Raw genomic sequence first — 17,692 nt, 5'->3', positions numbered from 1 at the left:
GAGAATGAAAATGGGGGGGTTGCACTGGAAGTGTGTGTGGAATTGCTGAAAATAGGGCAGAAGTAGCTTGCAAAATTTCAAAAGTCAGCCACTTTTGAAAATTTGAAATTCAACATTTGTCAAAATTTGACCATCAACATTTGATGTTGTGATTTGAATTGCAGAACTGAATTTTGACACCTAAATTAAACATTCACGATTATGGTTGAACAAAATTCCATGTCAAGTTTTATCCATCACAACATGTCAGATACTGTGAAATGCTGGCTACCAACTGTCAACTGCTGATTGCTACATGTCATATGCTGCCCAAATACTGATCGCTATTGTCAGATATCACAAAACGTAGATGCAGATGCAGTTTGCAGTCAAATAACACAAATGCCCCATTCCATTTAGGAGTGCCACAGACATGCAACAATCAGTGATGCACAAACTCCCAGCTGCATAAAAATCATTTACCCAAGCAGGTTAAATGTAGGCTTTTGTGGGATTTCCCTTTTTTGGTTGGCAATACTCATGTGGAACCCTTTCAAACAAGTTGAAATTACATTGACCATAGACAGAAGAGGAAGAGGAGTTTGAATTTAATCCTACCTCCTTTATGGTCAGATTTTAGCTATTCTGAAGAGGCTTCAGTTATACAGAGGCTTTGCAAATTCTCGTCTGGTTCTGTCAACTGAAGTGTTCATAGCTTAGCAAATTTGCACTCACAGAGAATATTCAGAGAACAACCACACAAAAGACTTTTTTTGGGGGGGGTGGAATTCATTTCATTCTATTATCTATTTTATATTTGAAATATTTGCTTCTGCACTGAGTGCTAGGGGGGAAGATTTTACAGCTCCTGCATCACAGATGTTGAATGAAGGATACCTGGAAACTTTAAAATATTTTGATAATCCTATTGAGTGGCACTTGGTTAAATCCCTGCTGATAAGATATGAAGAAATCAGATATAATTTAATCCAGGATTATCTTTATACAAATGGTTTTTAATCACACAAACCTGTTTGTGTCTCAGTCCCAAAGGAAAACATGAGGCAAAACTGAAGTTCAAGATAATAGTTTAAAGCAAACAGCAACTGCACTAGCAGAGATATGCAACTGGGAACATATTATTATTTTCTTTCAGGAAAAAAACCAACCAAACATGGTGTAGCAAAGAGGAATTGTTTGCCAGCTAATCATGGGAAGGAAGAAATATCCACATGACTGCCTCAAATCACACCCTTTTGTAAGCAGGCATGGTTTTTTTTTTTTTTAAAAAAAACACACAAATGCAAATGAAGCTGATCCTTTCCTGATTGCCCCTAGTTTGCATCTGAAAGAGATGTGACTATAAACCACACATGTGAAAATAATGTTGGGGAGGGAAATCCTTTCACACTTCTGTAGGAGTTTAAGCTTGGAAAACCTATGCACTTGCAAGATCAATTTAGACATAATCAGGGCAGTCTTTAGCATATGCGGCGCCAGGGTGCAAAAATTCGCCCAACGCCCCCCAATTTTTTTGGGGGGGGCAGGTCAAAGTTGTTCAGCTTTTTTTAAGAGGGGCAGCTCAGAGTTTTTTGCTTTTAAGGGGGGGACAGCAAGAACCACAAACATAAAAAAGTAAAAAACATCTGCGATACCGCCGTCTTTCCATTTTTGCAATCATGCTAAAATGAAAGACACCACTAGGGGGCACCCCTGGATATGTTGATTGTGCAGCTATTTCACAATAGAGAATGGAAATGAGCCATCGAACGCAATCACGCGGGGGTTGCGGTTAACAGCTTAGGCGGCTTCAGAGGCGGGCACCCCACAGAATTCGGCGCCCTGGGGTAATGCACCCCTAGCACCCCCAGGAAAAGGCGGCCCTGTCACAAGAGCAGGGGCTACATGGGGAAGGAGGAATAATTGATAATGATCTTCCCACTTCCTCCACTGGTGTTTGGCATGAGGGCAACACTATTCATCGCAAGTCTTCTGGACCCACCCCAATGTTTGATCGTACACTTCCCAACCCTGACAACCATTGTCTAAACTGAGAGTGAATCTACACCAGAGCATCATTCCTCCTCCTCCTCCTCCTCCTCCTCCTCCTCCTCTTCTTCTTCCCATACTGCCCTGGAGTTCATGGAGCAGTGAACGCTCCCATCCGTCCATCAGTGAAGATGTTCCTACTGAGGAGGCTTCTTCTGGTGAAACCAAAAGTAGCCCAGCCTCCTCTTGTGATGTGATCTGTCCTGAAGGCCGCCTATTTGATGAGAGCGGGATCTAAGGGTGTCAGCCCCCTCCCCTTTCTCATTCCCAGACACGGAGCTTCCATCTTCGTTCCCCCTCTCCCAGCTGCAGCTGCTACGCATCTCTGTAATTTGAACTCCACTGATTGGCTGGCAAACGGCTGTCTGTCTGCCATCAGGGCTGTTTCCAGTCGACATTCCTGAGGGTTGGGGAAAGGACTCCTGATTGTACTCATCTAGTCCTGCATTTAACCCCCTCTCTTCCTGTCTGCTTTCTCCCTCTGCCTGTACTTCTTCCCTGGGAGCCGGTGTATTCATGACATTCTTTCTTTTTACTTTACTGTTTAGACCGTTTATGTTCCAACTCAGTACCTTTAAGTCTGCCGTTATGTTTGCTTGTGTCTTCCCCCCTAAAGTCTTGCCTAAAGTTTTGTGTTGTCTTGGTTCTCTAAATTATCTATATCCCCTCCGTTGCTCCTTCCCCTGCTCCTCCTACTTCTTCTAACAGGTCCTGTGGAGTGTATGGGTTGTCAAAATCTCTGCCATGTCTTAGCCAGAATTCCTGTGCCTGCTCTTCATTTACCAATCTGTATCTTTTTTTTTTTCTTGTATGTAAAGGAAATTCCTTCTGGGACTTTCCACCCAAATTTAATATTGACTCTAATCAAGACGTTTTGAAGCAAATGGGGAGGTATCTCTCTAAACATAGCCACAGGGTTTCTGTTCACCTAGAGTCTGTTTTCATAATTGTTCTGTACTATAGCATCCTTCAATTTCTTAAGAGTTAAAAGTTACCAAACAGTCTCCAGGCTGTTTCATAGCCTTTAGACTGGACACTGTAGCAACTGTCCATAGATCCTTTAACATACTCCTGTTCCTCTCCCAACCAATCTGCAATTGTCTTGGCTATGTATTTTTAAAGAATCTGTTCCCCCTCTGCCTCTGGAAGGCCTCTTATTCGCAAAACATTAGATTTTTGTCTAATCTCTAAGACCGCGAGACAATCCTCAAATTGATCCTGTCTGCCAGCTAAACCTCTCATACCCCCCTTATTATCTCTTGTTACCCTCTAATTTCTTTGTTCTCTTTTTCAATTTTTCTAAGTTTTACACAGAAATGTCCAAAGCTTCTAATTTGCTAGACACTTCTGTGACCATTTTTGTGTTCTTCCCCAATTCCACTACAACTTTTTCATTCTGCTTTTGCATTTGTGTCAGTATCTCATTTTTAAAATCTGACAGAATATTAAGGCTTTTGCAGATGACCTAGTTTTGACCTTACAGGAGCCAGAATCTAGTACAAAAAGGGCATTACAATTGATTCAAGACTTTGGTCGGGTGGCGGGATTTAAACTAAATAAACAAAAAACTAAGGTACTGGAAAAAAATTTGACAACTTCAGAGTCAGAAAGGTTTCAGAAAGAGACAGAGTTAAATGTGGTTAAAAAAGTAAAATATCTAGGGGTGAACATAACAGCAAAGAATCTGAGCTTATTTAAGGACAATTATGAAAAGTACTGGTCAGAAATCAAGAGGGACTTAGAAAGTTGGTCAAGATTGAAACTTTCCTTGTTGGGCCGAATTGCTGCTATAAAAATGAATGTATTGCCAAGGATGCTGTTTTTTTTCAGACTCTACAGATTGTGGACAAAATGGAGTGTTTCCGGAGGTGGCAAAGAGATATCTCTAAATTTGTCTGGCAGGGCAAAAAGCCCAGAATTAAGTTTAAAATATTAACTGATGCTAAAGAAAGAGGGGGGTTTGCCCTGCCAGACTTAAGGTTGTACTATGAATCAGCAGCTTTTTGCTGGCTGAAAGATTGGCTGCTTCTTGAAAACACTGATGTTTTAGATTTGGAAGGATTTAATAATGCTTTTGGATGGCATGCATATCTGTGGTATGACAAGGTTAAGATTCACAAGGACTTCAAGAACCATATTGTAAGGAAAGCAGTGTTTAATGTCTGGACAAAATATAAAGACTTATTAGAAAATAAGACCCCGAGGTGGTTATCACCTATGGAAGCTAAAGCAGTGAAAAGACCCAATATGGAGGTCAAATGGCCAAAGTATTGGGAAATATTAGAAAGAGATGGAGACAATTGGAGATTGCAGAGTTTGGAGAAACTAAAAGATAAAGTGCGAGATTGGCTACATTATGCTCAGATCAAAGAGGCTTTTAAATTGGATAAAAAGTTAGGATTCCAGGTGGAAAAATCGAAATTGGAAACAGAACTGTTAGAACCTAAGACTAAATTACTTTCAAGAATGTATAACTTGCTGCTGAGGTGGAATACACAGGATGAAACAGTTAAATCAGCTATGATAAAGTGGGCACAGGATATTGGGTATAATATCATGTTTGCTGACTGGGAAAAGTTATGGACCACCGGTATGAAGTTTACGGCATGTAATGCCTTGAAAGAAAATATTATGAAAATGATATATAGGTGGTACATGACCCCAGTCAAGCTAGCAAAAATATATCACCTGTCAGATAATAAGTGTTGGAAATGTAAGGAAACTGAAGGAACGTTCTTTCATCTCTGGTGGACTTGCCCTAAGGTTAAGGCCTTCTGGGAAATGATATATAATGAGCTGAAAAAGGTATTTAAGTATACCTTTCCCAAGAAACCAGAGGCCTTCCTTTTGGGCATTGTTGGCCAGAGGGTGTTGAAGAATGATCGAACATTATTTATGTATGCAACAACAGCAGCAAGGATACTCGTCGCTAAGTATTGGAAAACTCAAGATTTGCCCACGCTGGAAGAATGGCAGATGCAACTGATGGACTACATGGAGCTTGCAGAAATGACCGGCAGAATCCAAGACCTGGGAGAGGAAACCGTGGAAGAGGACTGGAAGAAATTCAAGGACTATCTACAAAAACATTGTAAACTATATGAGTGCTAAGAAGGATGAGAGATTTGAAAATAACAGGGCCCATAAAGTTAGTTGATAAGATTATGAGAATGAGTGAATATTACGAGAAAAAAGAAATTTTGAATAAACATTGTGTTAAAATTAGGTATCTAAGACTTAGATAAAAATATTCAAAGTTAGGGACAAAACATTGGAAATGTGTATAATAAGAATTGAAACAAGGTGACAAGTTGCTGGCTAAAGTTTTATAATTTGGAACGCAAGAGCGGGAGATGTGAGGAAGTCCAAAAGATGAAGAAAAGATGGGTATTATAAGATGTTAAATTTTATGTTTGTTCTTTTTTCTGTCTATTATCTGTTTATTCTGTCTTTTCTCTACTGTATCAACAAAACTCTTAATAAAAAATTAAAAAAAAATCTGACAGAATATACTCTATATTTTACTTTCTTCAGATTGTTTTACTGATGTTTTAATATTCTGTAAACCGCTTTTTTTTCTTTAAAATATAATGCCATATAGAAATTAAATACATACATACATACCTGGAATGCTAGGTTGGGAAGCACCCACATGATCCAGCTGGTGGTGCATCAGGGGAGCATCGTTAGAGCAGCAGGCACAGTGCAAAAGTTGCTTGACTTGGTCCTTTGATGCCTTGGCAGAGTTCAGAACCAAGCTTATTCACTGAAATCACGACCCAAAAATCCTCCCATGCTAATACTTTGGGAAGTTAGGGATATAGGGAAGAATAGAGGGGCATGATGGTTGCATTGGAAGTTAGCAAGGACACCACAGGGATTTGAACCCCATCCTGGGAACCAGGATTGCCGACCACCAGTGTCTTTTGCTTTTTTTTGGAGCAATGCAACAAGGTGAAAAGCAAAACCTGAGGGAACATTCTGCGAATGTTCTCTGCAAATGTTCTCTCTGGGGGAAAAAACCTTACGATGTTAAGAAGAGCTCTTTGGAGAGACCTGTGAAGAGACCAGCAGAAAAGAAAATGAGAAAAAGGAGAGGCCAATACAAAAGATATTGTCTTGAAAACAGACTAGTGAGTGGTGGAATGTGAACTTACCTAAAGCAGCACAGTCGAAATGCAGGTGACTCTCACCTCAGGTAGAGTGAACTCTGGGAAACTTGAAGAAAAGAGGAGCTGGAACAAAAGAAGAAGTGTTCTCCTACCTGCAGGTGAGCCTCATTGTGGTGACACAGAATAGGGCCTATTCTGACAACTGAGTCACCACAACCTGAAAGAGTCTTAGCACACTGAATTGCAGATGGAACACAATAGAGATTTTCTCCCTAGCCAAGCAAGGCACACTCACCTAAATGTCCTTCAGTCCTGGAATACCATTTTGACCACCATTTTTGTTTGAAGCTGGATGAGCCATTGATCTATAGGGGCACAACAGAGAGACAAGATTCAGACTTAAACCTCTGTGTGGAAAGAAGGAAGATTGTTCACCCTTTTGTTTGTCCATCTGAGGGTGTGTCTTGCGGTTTCCCCTTTTTTGGTCTGCGATCTAGAGTCACTAGTTAGTCCCCAGCCACCTTCCACCAATCCTACAGAAAGAGATTTTTTTATTTAAAAACCCCTGCTTTTCTTACCACCATGACTTCTGGGACTCTGCTGGAAGAGTTGGCTTCAGTAGATGGTTGGGAGCTCTTTGGAGAGACCTGTGAAGAGACCAGCAGAAAAGAAAATGAGAAAAAGGAGGGACCAATGTGAAAAACATTGTCTTGAACAAAGACCACTGAGTGGCGGAATGTGAACTTACCTAAAGCAGGACATTCAGAATGCAGGAGCCTCATTGTGGTGGCACAGAATAGGGCCTCTTCTGACAACTGAGTCACCGCAACCGGAAAGAATCTAAGCACAAAGTTGCAGAAGGAAAACAACATAAATTTTCTTCCCAGCCAAGCAAGGGATACTCACTAAGATGTCCTTCAGGCATAATGTATACAACTATATTGCTGCTATCATTGTGATGTAGCATTTAGGGTTTACTTGTGAGGTATCTGAGCCTGTCATCCCCTCTGAAAATACAAGAGTACTTGGTAGTTACCTTCCTTCAGCTGTGATGATCGCTTCAAAGTGAGAAGTTTGTATATTTTTGTTTGTATAAAGTCAACACTTTGTGTTGTCTGAGCTGTATGCTAAATAGCTGTTCCAAGAAGACACTTAGCAAAAATCAAATAAAATCCCGAAAGCTTGGTTATTACCACCAGAGAGCCACATTACGCATCACAGGTAATTTTGCCTGGCTTGTTCCATAGTTACCTTTTGAGCTCTATTTCCCATATCTTTTCATAATCTTGCTGGTTCTGTTGGAAAGGCTTAGTGGAGTTGATGTTCTAGTCTGCTTCCTCATTTGATCTTCACAACAACCCTGTGAGGTAGGTTAGGCTTAGAGATGGAGAGTTTCATGGCAGAGTGAGGATTTGAACTCTAGTCTCCCAGTTCCTAATCCATCACTCTAGCCATTCTACTCTTTCAGGAACTTCCCTCAGAGAAAGCACTTTCCCACAGGATCCTGGACTTGCCATGTCTCTGAGCAGTCACTATCCAGCCGCCATCAGCAGGTTCATCCTCAAAATACTTTATTTGCCTTTTCAGCAAGTTTTTATCTTACCTGTCTTTCTCTCCTTCCAAGGCATCCTAAGTCAACACGAAAGCAGAAGGAGCGGATTTGTCCTCTTCCTTATTCTTTGCTTCCTGCCCTCTCCACTTGCACATTTCTAGCTTCAGCAACAAAACCCCCCAACTTGCCTTTTAAAAGAAATGCCTTCTATTTTCCCACCTCATTTTCTCTCTGCTTTAAGCAGGCTTCATATCCATGTGTTCCTTCTTTTCATCCAAAGACTAATTAGTCTGAAAGGTAAATAAAACTTGTTTTCCCCGCTTCGCATTCCTTCATTTAGCTTCATTTCCTCTTGGCTTTTCCAGTTAAGTTTTTTTAAAAATTTCATTGATTCTCTTTAACATCTCCATCTTGGTATTTTTCTGAGTTTTCAGTTTAAATTTTGCTTGGCTAAACTCTTTTTTGGGGGACTTTCTCAAGGTCCACCATCTGTCTACAATTTACTGTCCCTCTGTTATTAGGATTAAGTCTTCTTTGATCTTCTATTTTCCTTCGGTTTCCTTTTAATTTAAAATTTAATGCTTCTCCTTACACTTTTTAGGGACAAATACCTGATTAAGGTATATGTGCATAGTATTTGAAATCAACCACAGCAGAGATCACAGGTGAAAATTACCTGTGTCCCTTTTAAAAGTTGTAAATGATGAATTTCAGCAGTGAAATCTCTTCATTTACTCTAAAAAATAAAATCCCAATAGTTTTGAAAAGCAATCTAACCTAAGCTGGTTTGTTGCCTTTTCAAACCTGTTTCATCTTCTCCAGCCTCCCTCTCCTAATCCCTCTGCCCATTAGCTCCTTCAGCTCTGACTAGTGAGAGGGTTAAAACCAGTACAATAGCCATGGACAGGCTCACTCACTGGAATGCGCCTCGCTCCTTCCACCACCTGTTGGTCATAAGAACACATAAAAAAGTCCCTTGCAGCATTAATACAGTGGGTGTAAATGTCTTTTTTTTTCTTTTTAAAATAATTTTTATTAAGTTTTGAAGTTTTATGTTCACCACAATAACATTGTCTCAAACAGAAAAAGAAATACAGTTCCCTGCCCGCCCCCACCCCGCAACTTCCCTCAACTTCCTCTTCTGGTTTGTTATGTAATAACATCTCCTGCTTATTTTCATACCTTACATTCTTCCAATTGAATATCTTATATTCTTATCATTTTTCCCGTACTTATTTTTAAATTACTTCTAATATTTTTCTATTTTCCAATTATTATATCTTACTCTCTATCTTTGTTTTGTTGATTGTGTTTACTCAAACCCTGCTAGTGAGTCTACTTCTTTATAATGTTTCTGTAGATACAACATAAATGGCTCCCAATCTTTAAAAAAGTCTCTACTGTCCTTACTCTCAGTTTTCCAGTTAGCTTCGCCATTTCAGCATATTTCATCAGGTTTTTTTTGTCATTCTTCTTTAGTTGGTATCTTATTGTCTTTCCATTTTTTGGGCTAGTGATATCCTAAAAATCATTTAAAAAGATATGATTTGTGCACAAAAGTCATTTGTGCCCAGAACTGTGCCCATAAAGGGTGATCTGAATTCCAGAATATGGATAGGAACTTGATAAATCTCCACTTCTCACCAAAATATTTTCTTTGCCCTTTTGGCTGTATGCCAGGGCAGTTTTGATGCCATAGCTTCTGCCTCATAGCTGCATATTGCAAACTATCTTACACTGTTGCCATCTGGTTCCAAGTTAATGAAGTTCTAGGAATTCATAAAGATTCAGAATTCACATCCTGTTTGCTCCAGCAGATTTATTCAAGTCAATGAGAGCCAGTGTGGTTACAGTGCTGGTCTAAGACTTGGGAGACCTGGGTTCAAATCCCTATTTAGGTAAGAAGCTCACTGGGTGACTTTGGGCCAGTCACTGCCTCTCAACCTAACCCACCTCACAGAGTTGTTGTGGGGATAGAATGGGGAGAAGCTATGTATACCACCTTGAGCTCCTTGGAGGAAAGGTGGTATATAAATGTAATGAAAAAATAAAATAAAATAAAAAATAATAAAATAAAATAAAATAGGTTTTCTGGAGTAAATGAGTAGTTGATCATTATGCAGATGTACAAAGTAGAATAATCAGCATGGCAGGCTGCTTTTTATTGGAAACAATGATAAATGACCATAGCGTACATGTGTCCTAGCAGGAGGGCAAGTGAAACCATAGAATCATAGACTTGTTGGAAGGAACCTCAAAGGGCATCTAGTCCAACTCCCTGCAAGGCAGGAATATCAATGAAAACTTTCCTTTGATGGTGGTTTTGAGATGATCCCCTGCAGAAAAGGCCCATTCCTTTGGAGAAGGCACATGCAGAAGGGCCTCAGATGACGATTGCAGGATCCAGGTCAGTTCATATGAGGAAAGGTGTTCACATCCCTGTCACATGGCAGGACAGTGTTAAACAAAGATGTGCTCTCCTAAGCCCACATTCCCAGCATATTCACACTGTTGTCTCAGCGATGTCTAAGCTAGCTTGTTCGTGTCCACAGAATGGAAGGTGGCAGGATCCCCAATGATGTTGTCTATGGGGAGCTGGCTTCATGTACCAGATCTGTTAGCAGACCAGCTCTGCACTACAAATATGTCTGCAAATGTGACATGAAGGCTGGCAAAAGCAACCCCACCATGTGGGAATCCCTTGCAGATGACTGCAGCATCAGTCAGACAATCAGTCAGTCAGGCTGTGTGCTATGTATTGGGTTTAACACAATTTATGTTACAAGGTGTGTTCTATCCAATCGTATAAGCATTGGTAGTTGAACATTCTAATGGCAAGTAAGCATATGCACTTTCAACTGTCAACTGTCACTGTCAACCATCAGTTCATGCTCGGCATTATTATTGTGTTGTCCAGTCAGTTCGGTTCTTGTTTTCCTATCAGTGAGCTGTTGTCACTGACAAACATTGAATAAACATAGTTGAGGAACTTATACTGCCTTGGGCTTCTGACTTTTTCCAAACATTTAACACTAAATTGCATGCGCTTACTCGCCAGTAGAATGTTCGATTACCAACATTATACGATTGGTTAGAATGAGCCTTGTAACATAGTTCCAGTTACAGATAGGTAGCCGTGTTGGTCTGCCATAGTCAAAACAAAACAAATTCCTTCCAGTAGCACCTTAAAGACCAACTAAGTCAGTTCTTGGTATGAGCTTTCGTGTGCATGCAAAAGGTATCTGAAGAAGTGTGCATGCCTTGTAACATAAATGTGCATGCAACAGGCATTGTGTGCATGCAACAGGCATTCAACAGGTATCTGAAGAAGTGTGCATGCCTTGTAACATAAATTGTGTTAAACCCAATACATAATACTGTGTATCCTCAGCAGTGAGCAGAGGAGGAATGAACACTGGGAGGAGCGCAGATAGAAAAAAATGCCATGGTGCATCTGCAGCAGCGCAACAGATGCTTTCATCTGCCCAGCTGCAACAAAACATGTCTCTCCTGTATCGGTCTCTACAGCCACAGCAGGCGCTGTAACCTTCCAACAGTTTGACTCCAACTGCAAAGGTACATTCCTCCATTGTCTCCTGAGACACATGGATGCCGACCACAATGCCAGCAAAAGCAGGATGGGAATAATGATGCATGATGAGTAGTAGCTGCAAGAGACAGTGACAGAAGAATAATTGACCGAGCAACACACTCATTAGGAGGATGAGTCTAGCTGATGCATGGGAAAAAAGCACCCCGTTCAAATAGCACCTCTCTAAATAAGCTAAATAAATAGCAGCAGTTGAAGCATGTTTGTTCAGCACAGGCAGCGTTTAGTGTTCATCGAGATAGACAGGTGTGTAGTTCCTGCTTTTCCCAGTGCATGGCGGGGTTAGAGGTTTGTGGCTGCACGGTATATACTTAACCTGTGTTGAGTCGCTGCAACCTGTTGAGTTTTTGGGAGGCAACTCGTTGGCCAGTTGGGTTTATCTAGGAGGGGAGTCATGTGCTCCCTCTGGCTTCTTTCTGGTGGCAGTTTGTGTCAACTGGGGTTTCCAGATGCTGTTCATGGGTGGCCTGTTGAGCTCGGGGCTGGACTTCATTATAGGATGCAGGGAAGAGACTGTGGGGAGATGTTATGGCCATCTTCAAATATACGGGGGGCAGTCAAATGGAGGGTATGGCTGGCTTGTTTTCCCCTGCTCAGGAGGCTGGGACCTGAGCTAGTGGATAAGTTGCAGGAGGTGAGATTTTGACTGGACAGTGTGAGGAATTTTCTGACAGTGGGAGCTGTTTTGACTCCTGCAAAGGGTGGTAAACTTTCCTTCCTTGGGGGTTTTTCGACGGAAGTTGGGTGGCCACCTGTCATGTGTAGTCCAGTTGTGGTGCCTGCATTGCGGAGAGTTGGATGGATGGCCCTCAGGTCTTTTATGCTATATCATGGTTGAATGTCATGAGAATAAACCAAGGCTCAAGTTCACATACGTCTTCTCTCCCCTACCACTCCCTTTACACACAAGGGGTGGAGAATAACAGCATCTGCTTTTGGTCTTGAATAAACTGCAGTTTCTGTCTGAAGTTGATAAACTGCTGCTTATTTTAACTGCAGTTAGTTCAAACAAACCAGAATTATAGTTTCCTGGATTGAATCCAATCAGCGCAAGGATTTCTGCTTGCACAATGGGACTTCCCCCTTCTACTCTTCCTGTATGCATCACACATCTGTTCTTGGGGTTCCCCTCATGCCCAAGAAAAGATTTGGGGAGGGTATGGGGTGCATGTAGTAGGAGGAGTGGGGAGAGTCATGCTGATGGGATGAGGGAGTTAATTATTGTCTCTGGAACTATAACACGCCTTAGGCCTACTGCCTGCAGCTCTACTGGGCTTGGGCCCACACATCATCTCTATCTTTTTTTTTTGGGGGGGGGGATTCTTGACACTTTGGCTAACAATCCAAAGATGCACCTGTTCTTTTTAATCACCATGGATATGTTGGAATGTGAGTGAGTTAATATTAAGATTACATCTCCAAATGCAGTGTGTGTGTAAAATTGCATTTCTTAGAAGAGGGAAATGAAGCTTAGTCTTTTTCATTCTTCAAAAATGTTGTGATAAAAGCTTTGTGCTAGAGCGAGGATGACTCAGGTTTAAATTCCAACCCGGCCATTTAGCTTATTACATTATCTGTGCTAGTCACTTTCTGTCCACCTAGTTTACTTCACAGTTGTTATGAGGTTAAGTGTGTGTGTGGGAGGGAGCTGCTTGGATGAATGGAAGGGCTCCATACATAGTTTTATTCAATGTCTAGCTTAAGTTGATAAACTCTCAGTTGCTATGAGCCACAATGGCTAAGTTCTGTGCCCACTGTCAGAGTCAGTATTCATCTGAATATCAGTTTCTGAGAAGGGGAGGATTGCTGTTGTGCCTAGGTCCTGCTTTTGGGATTCTCCTAGGCATCTGGTTGGCTGCTGTGATAATAGATCTGGACTAGATCTTGGCCTGATCTAGGAAGGCTCTTCTTATGTTCTTAATCCATCCAATTTCATGCTTTCTCAGAATCTTGTCCCCTCTTCTGTCACTCCTGCCCAAAGACTGTGTTTTCCATCTATGGCCTATCCTTCCCTCTCTCCCTCCAATTTGATCCTGTTTGACACCACTGTTATGGGATGTGTACACTTACAAACCCACACACCTTTCACATCATCTCAATAATAGGCACCCTCACAAAATCCATGAGTTCCTTAACCAATAATACTATGTAGCACTGAACCAAGAAGTATCATATGACACTTATTTTAGGGCCAGTGCTTGGATTACACCAGCTACAGTACAAACTTGTCAAGGAGCTAATTTTACAGGGTGAGCATTTTGCATATTGGGCTTCCCACAAAGATCTGCAAATATTTTACCACACCAATATATGTTAAAGGATCCCCCAATGGAGAAAATAGGGTGTGGGGGAGAGGAAGTTCTTTACTGGGGAAAGTGCCAATTTAGGGGCTGGGGGTGGAGGAGATTTACTTCACTGATGTTGCAGTCTTAATTTCCTCTGCAGAACTGGACAGTACACCTTTTTAGAAAGGCACAGACTATGTTTTGTTAAATACCTAAATAAATACTTAAAAACAAAATCTGACAAACGTTACTTCAACTGAGCATTTTCTCAGTCACAAGACCCCTGTTACCATATCACATTGTGGATCAGTTTCCAAGATAAAGAAAAAATAGATCTATAGCTTTGCAGTGGAATTCACCTGATAACCATTTGTCAGCTGCTGCATATGAATTCTTTTCTGTTTGGTGACATATTGCAAGTCTGAGTGAGTCTTGTGGATCAGCTGTAATTTCCGCATCAGCCCTTAGACTTTTCTGAAGGAGAAGTTTTATATTTGGCTTTTTTCCAGAGTTAAATCGTGCCTACTTCATTCATCATATGAAACCTCTTGCATGGATGCATTTTCACAACTGTGTATAAATTATCTTGCGATAAGCCTTAATAGCTCTTTAAATCAGGTTTAAATCAGAATAAAACCTTGGATCTAATAAAGTTGTGCCCTGGGGAAAATAAATAACTTTTTGAGACAAAGAACCTATTACACCAATCTGACTGAAACAATTAGCCTTGAATAGAGCAAGTAAATCTTTAACTTTCAAGAGAAAAAGAGAGGTGTTTCATGTATTTTTTTGAAGAAATATGTTTCTTCCTATGAACATTTATTAGTTTTCTATCTTAGTTATTACCCAGTCATCATTATGAATAGCTAAAAGGGAAGCCATTAACTTTTTCACCTAATGATTTTGATCACAACATTGAACATGCTGTACAAGTTCCTCCTTTTCCTTCCTTCACCATTCAGTGACATGCATCTCTTCATTGCTTATATCAATGTGCCAACCTATTTGGGTCACAAAATGGCTCTACCAATGATGTAGTCTAACACAAAATGGCTGTCACCTCCAAAAGAGTAGAAAAAGAAAAGAACCAGGAACATAAAATGGTTGAAATATGGGTTGAAATAAAATGGTTGAAATATATTTTTTTTAAAAAAAAAAATTGTAACAAAAACTGGAAAAAACTTCATTTCCCCCCAAACATTGTTTAGTCTTAGTTGTTAAGTTGGCTGTTGCTGGTGTGCTGCTGTAGTAGAGCTTCCTTCATATGACTGTATTCACAGGGCATGGGTGATTGTTTAGACCTTTGACATTTTATGTGAAGGAATATCAACGGTTTAAATCTATCTATGGTTGGATGGCCCACTGTCTTAGTGTTATTTTACGGAGTCCTAGCTAAACTGAACATTTCATTTCTGGTACCAATAGCTTACTGAGTAGTTAGGTGTGGAGAGTGTTGTTGCATTCAGACAGCACTTTATTCTGTTTCTCCAATGTTTCCTTATCTGATCACTTTCATGTTTAATGTGATCTTGACATAAAGGCCACTTTTGGAAATCTTAGTGGAAGTTTAGTGCTCATTTCCATGTTAATTGCTCCTTGAAAAAATCTGTTTGCAAACCTGTTAATCTGGAAAATTGTGGGACAAAATTGTGGGTGGTATACTTGCCATGCAGCCCCCCTCGCTGCTTTCATTGGTGAATCACGCACACATGCACATAAATAGTGTGTGTAGGGGTGTTCAGTGCTTTCTACTGTTGTGTCAAACCCTATCCACTGGTATGAATGAAATTTAAAGTACATACATAGAGGTATATCCATCAAAAATATACAGTTCTATAACGCAATAGGTAATGCATTGTAAGAGGAATGTTAGAAGCTAGGACAGAAATGCTGGCATTATTACCAGGAAAACTAACACAATAGCTGCCGTATCTGAATGTATCTGTTGTCTCCTCTGTTCCTGTTGCCCAAGTTCCAAAAATGAAATTTGACCCGTGGCTTCTATATCAGTGGTGGGTGGGATATTTTACTGTACATACTGCACATCCTGAATCCTGATGTCCTAAAACTCTGAGCACAATCCAGCAAATATGCTATCAAGACCAACTGATCACAATAGGCATACCATTTTGAATCTCTGCCTGTGATTCTAAACACTTACATGGGACTTAAGTTCCATTTTTGTGAATCAGGTTGTTTGCACAAGCAAAGGGTGATTAGGTAATGTACCGGTAAGTTAAAAGTTCTGTTTTTATTCATTCTGAACCCTCTTTAACTTTCATTGAGTTTCACATCCAGGACGTTAAAGAGGAAATAGATGGGTCCCTAATAGCTCATTACCGCTATAAATCTAAAAATGTGACCATTACAGAAATCCACCCACAAAATGGTGACATTTGGTTATTACCTCTAATAATACCAGGCATTTTAATGATTGATCTTAAGCCCTAAGGGTAGAGTATAACTATTTATTAAGGGACCATTAGGAAGTTATGAAATAAATGAACTTATAAAAAGGCTCTTTCAGGGCCAACAATAACAGAAATGAGTGATACATTACCAGAAGCTATATTATTATTTTGATAAGGCACCATTATAATTTTACAAGTTAATGTGACATATTCCCTTGAAAAGATAAATGTTTCCATTTATTTTGATAAAAAGTAACGTAAAATGTGGAAGCAGTGACTGTCTAGTCTTCTCAGTCAAGAATGAAATATGACAAATAGAATTGTTGCTAAAAGATACCAAATGTTAAAAGACGACAACCTTTTAAGTGCCTCTGCATGGATGCACCGCCCCTTGTTAAAGTCCTCAGTTTGTACACATTAGTTATATATAAGAAGAATGCCAGACACCTGTTAAAACAAATGGTTGCTTTATTGTATTTAGACAACTTTATATACCTCTTAATTACAATTGTCTCTAAGCGGTATACAAGCAAGTTAGTATAATAAAGATAAAAACTTTAGAATTCAGTTTAAAAGCCTTCTGAAATAAAGTAAGTATCCAGCAGGCATTGCGAATTCAGTGGGGAGGTTAGCTGAGCAGAATCCTTGTATTTCTTTGCATCTAGCACAGCCTCTTCCCCTCCCATCTGCCAGCACACCACAACCTGGTCCCTAAGCCTGTGCCTAAGAAACAGACCCTCTTTAAGTTCCAGTGTTTCAGAAGTGTCAGATCTGGAGGAACAAACTGGACATTAATCAAAATGTATCACTTGGCATTTTCCCAAATGATACATTGAGTTTTATGTCCTATCTTGACCCTGAGAAAGACAGCAAGCTACCTGTAGGGTTACTAAGATCACTGTTGGAACACTATCTCCATACTTTGGGTTTGTTGTATCCAATGCTACCCAGGCAGAGGGTCAATGACTGGCCATTGCCTGGTAATCACACCTTCATAGCCCTTCTCCCCAGGCAAGTGATTTCTTGGTTTATCCTGCATTTTACATCAAACATCTGGCGTCTTCCCTTCAATACTCTAGATGTTATCTAAATTCTAATGTTCATTAACTTCTAACATTCCCTAACTCTAGCAGTTATGACTGTCCTTGAACCTTAAAGCTCTGTTACCCCAGATCTGTAATAAAATAAATTACTATAAGCAGTCTTTATGCCCAAATAGATATCCAGACAAGGTTCACAATTATACATTCAGTGTAGAAAGGCCAGTAAGACCATGGAGTAATGGGTGGTGCGTGTTTATCCTTGCAACTTTGAAATGTAAGTCTCTTTGTGGAAACCAGAGCTCACAGGACCCACTTTTGTTGTCTTTCATTGTCTAGGGTTGCCATATTTTGAAGAGCAAAAAAGAGGACAAATTTGCCAACTTCTACTTTTAACTGTGGACCACTATGATGACTCTCATTTTACATACCCAATAAAAAAGGAAAGTGTCCTGGAAAAAGAGGACATATGGCAACCCTTTATTGCCCCTCTTGCTTTTTGTTACCAGTACTTTGTCCTTTCCTTATTTCTGTGTTTCTGCTCCTATTTGCTATTCCTCCCTTCTAATCTCTTATGCATTGTTTAATTACACATACCATAGCAAATACTGTACCACATTTACGCTCTTATTATGGTACTTCTAATTCTGAACC

At 40.2% G+C, this 17,692-nt stretch overlaps 1 long non-coding RNA gene across 2 annotated transcripts in view; it reads right to left on the bottom strand.

Moving 5' to 3' along the window:
• Window positions 1-2,121: 2,121 nt before the first annotated feature.
• The window catches only part of LOC309349310, a 349,787-nt gene continuing 334,216 nt past the window's right edge, over window positions 2,122-17,692 (bottom strand). Inside the window, exons 2-4 of one of the 2 annotated variants that reach the window (XR_014159833.1) lie at window positions 6,719-6,787; window positions 5,653-6,505; window positions 2,122-2,428 (exon numbers count right to left, since the gene is read on the bottom strand). This is a non-coding gene — a long non-coding RNA (uncharacterized lncRNA). Of the gene's footprint in view, window positions 2,429-5,652; window positions 6,506-6,718; window positions 6,915-17,692 lie in introns of those variants that run through there. The other variant, XR_014159834.1, reaches the window with a different exon arrangement.

The sequence above is a fragment of the Podarcis erhardii genome, assembly GCF_964252035.2.
Source record: "Podarcis erhardii genome assembly, chromosome: 8".
Lineage (NCBI taxonomy): Eukaryota > Metazoa > Chordata > Lepidosauria > Squamata > Lacertidae > Podarcis > Podarcis erhardii.
Note: the sequence above shows the minus strand (reverse complement) of the source record. Positions and strands in the feature narration are given on the sequence as shown.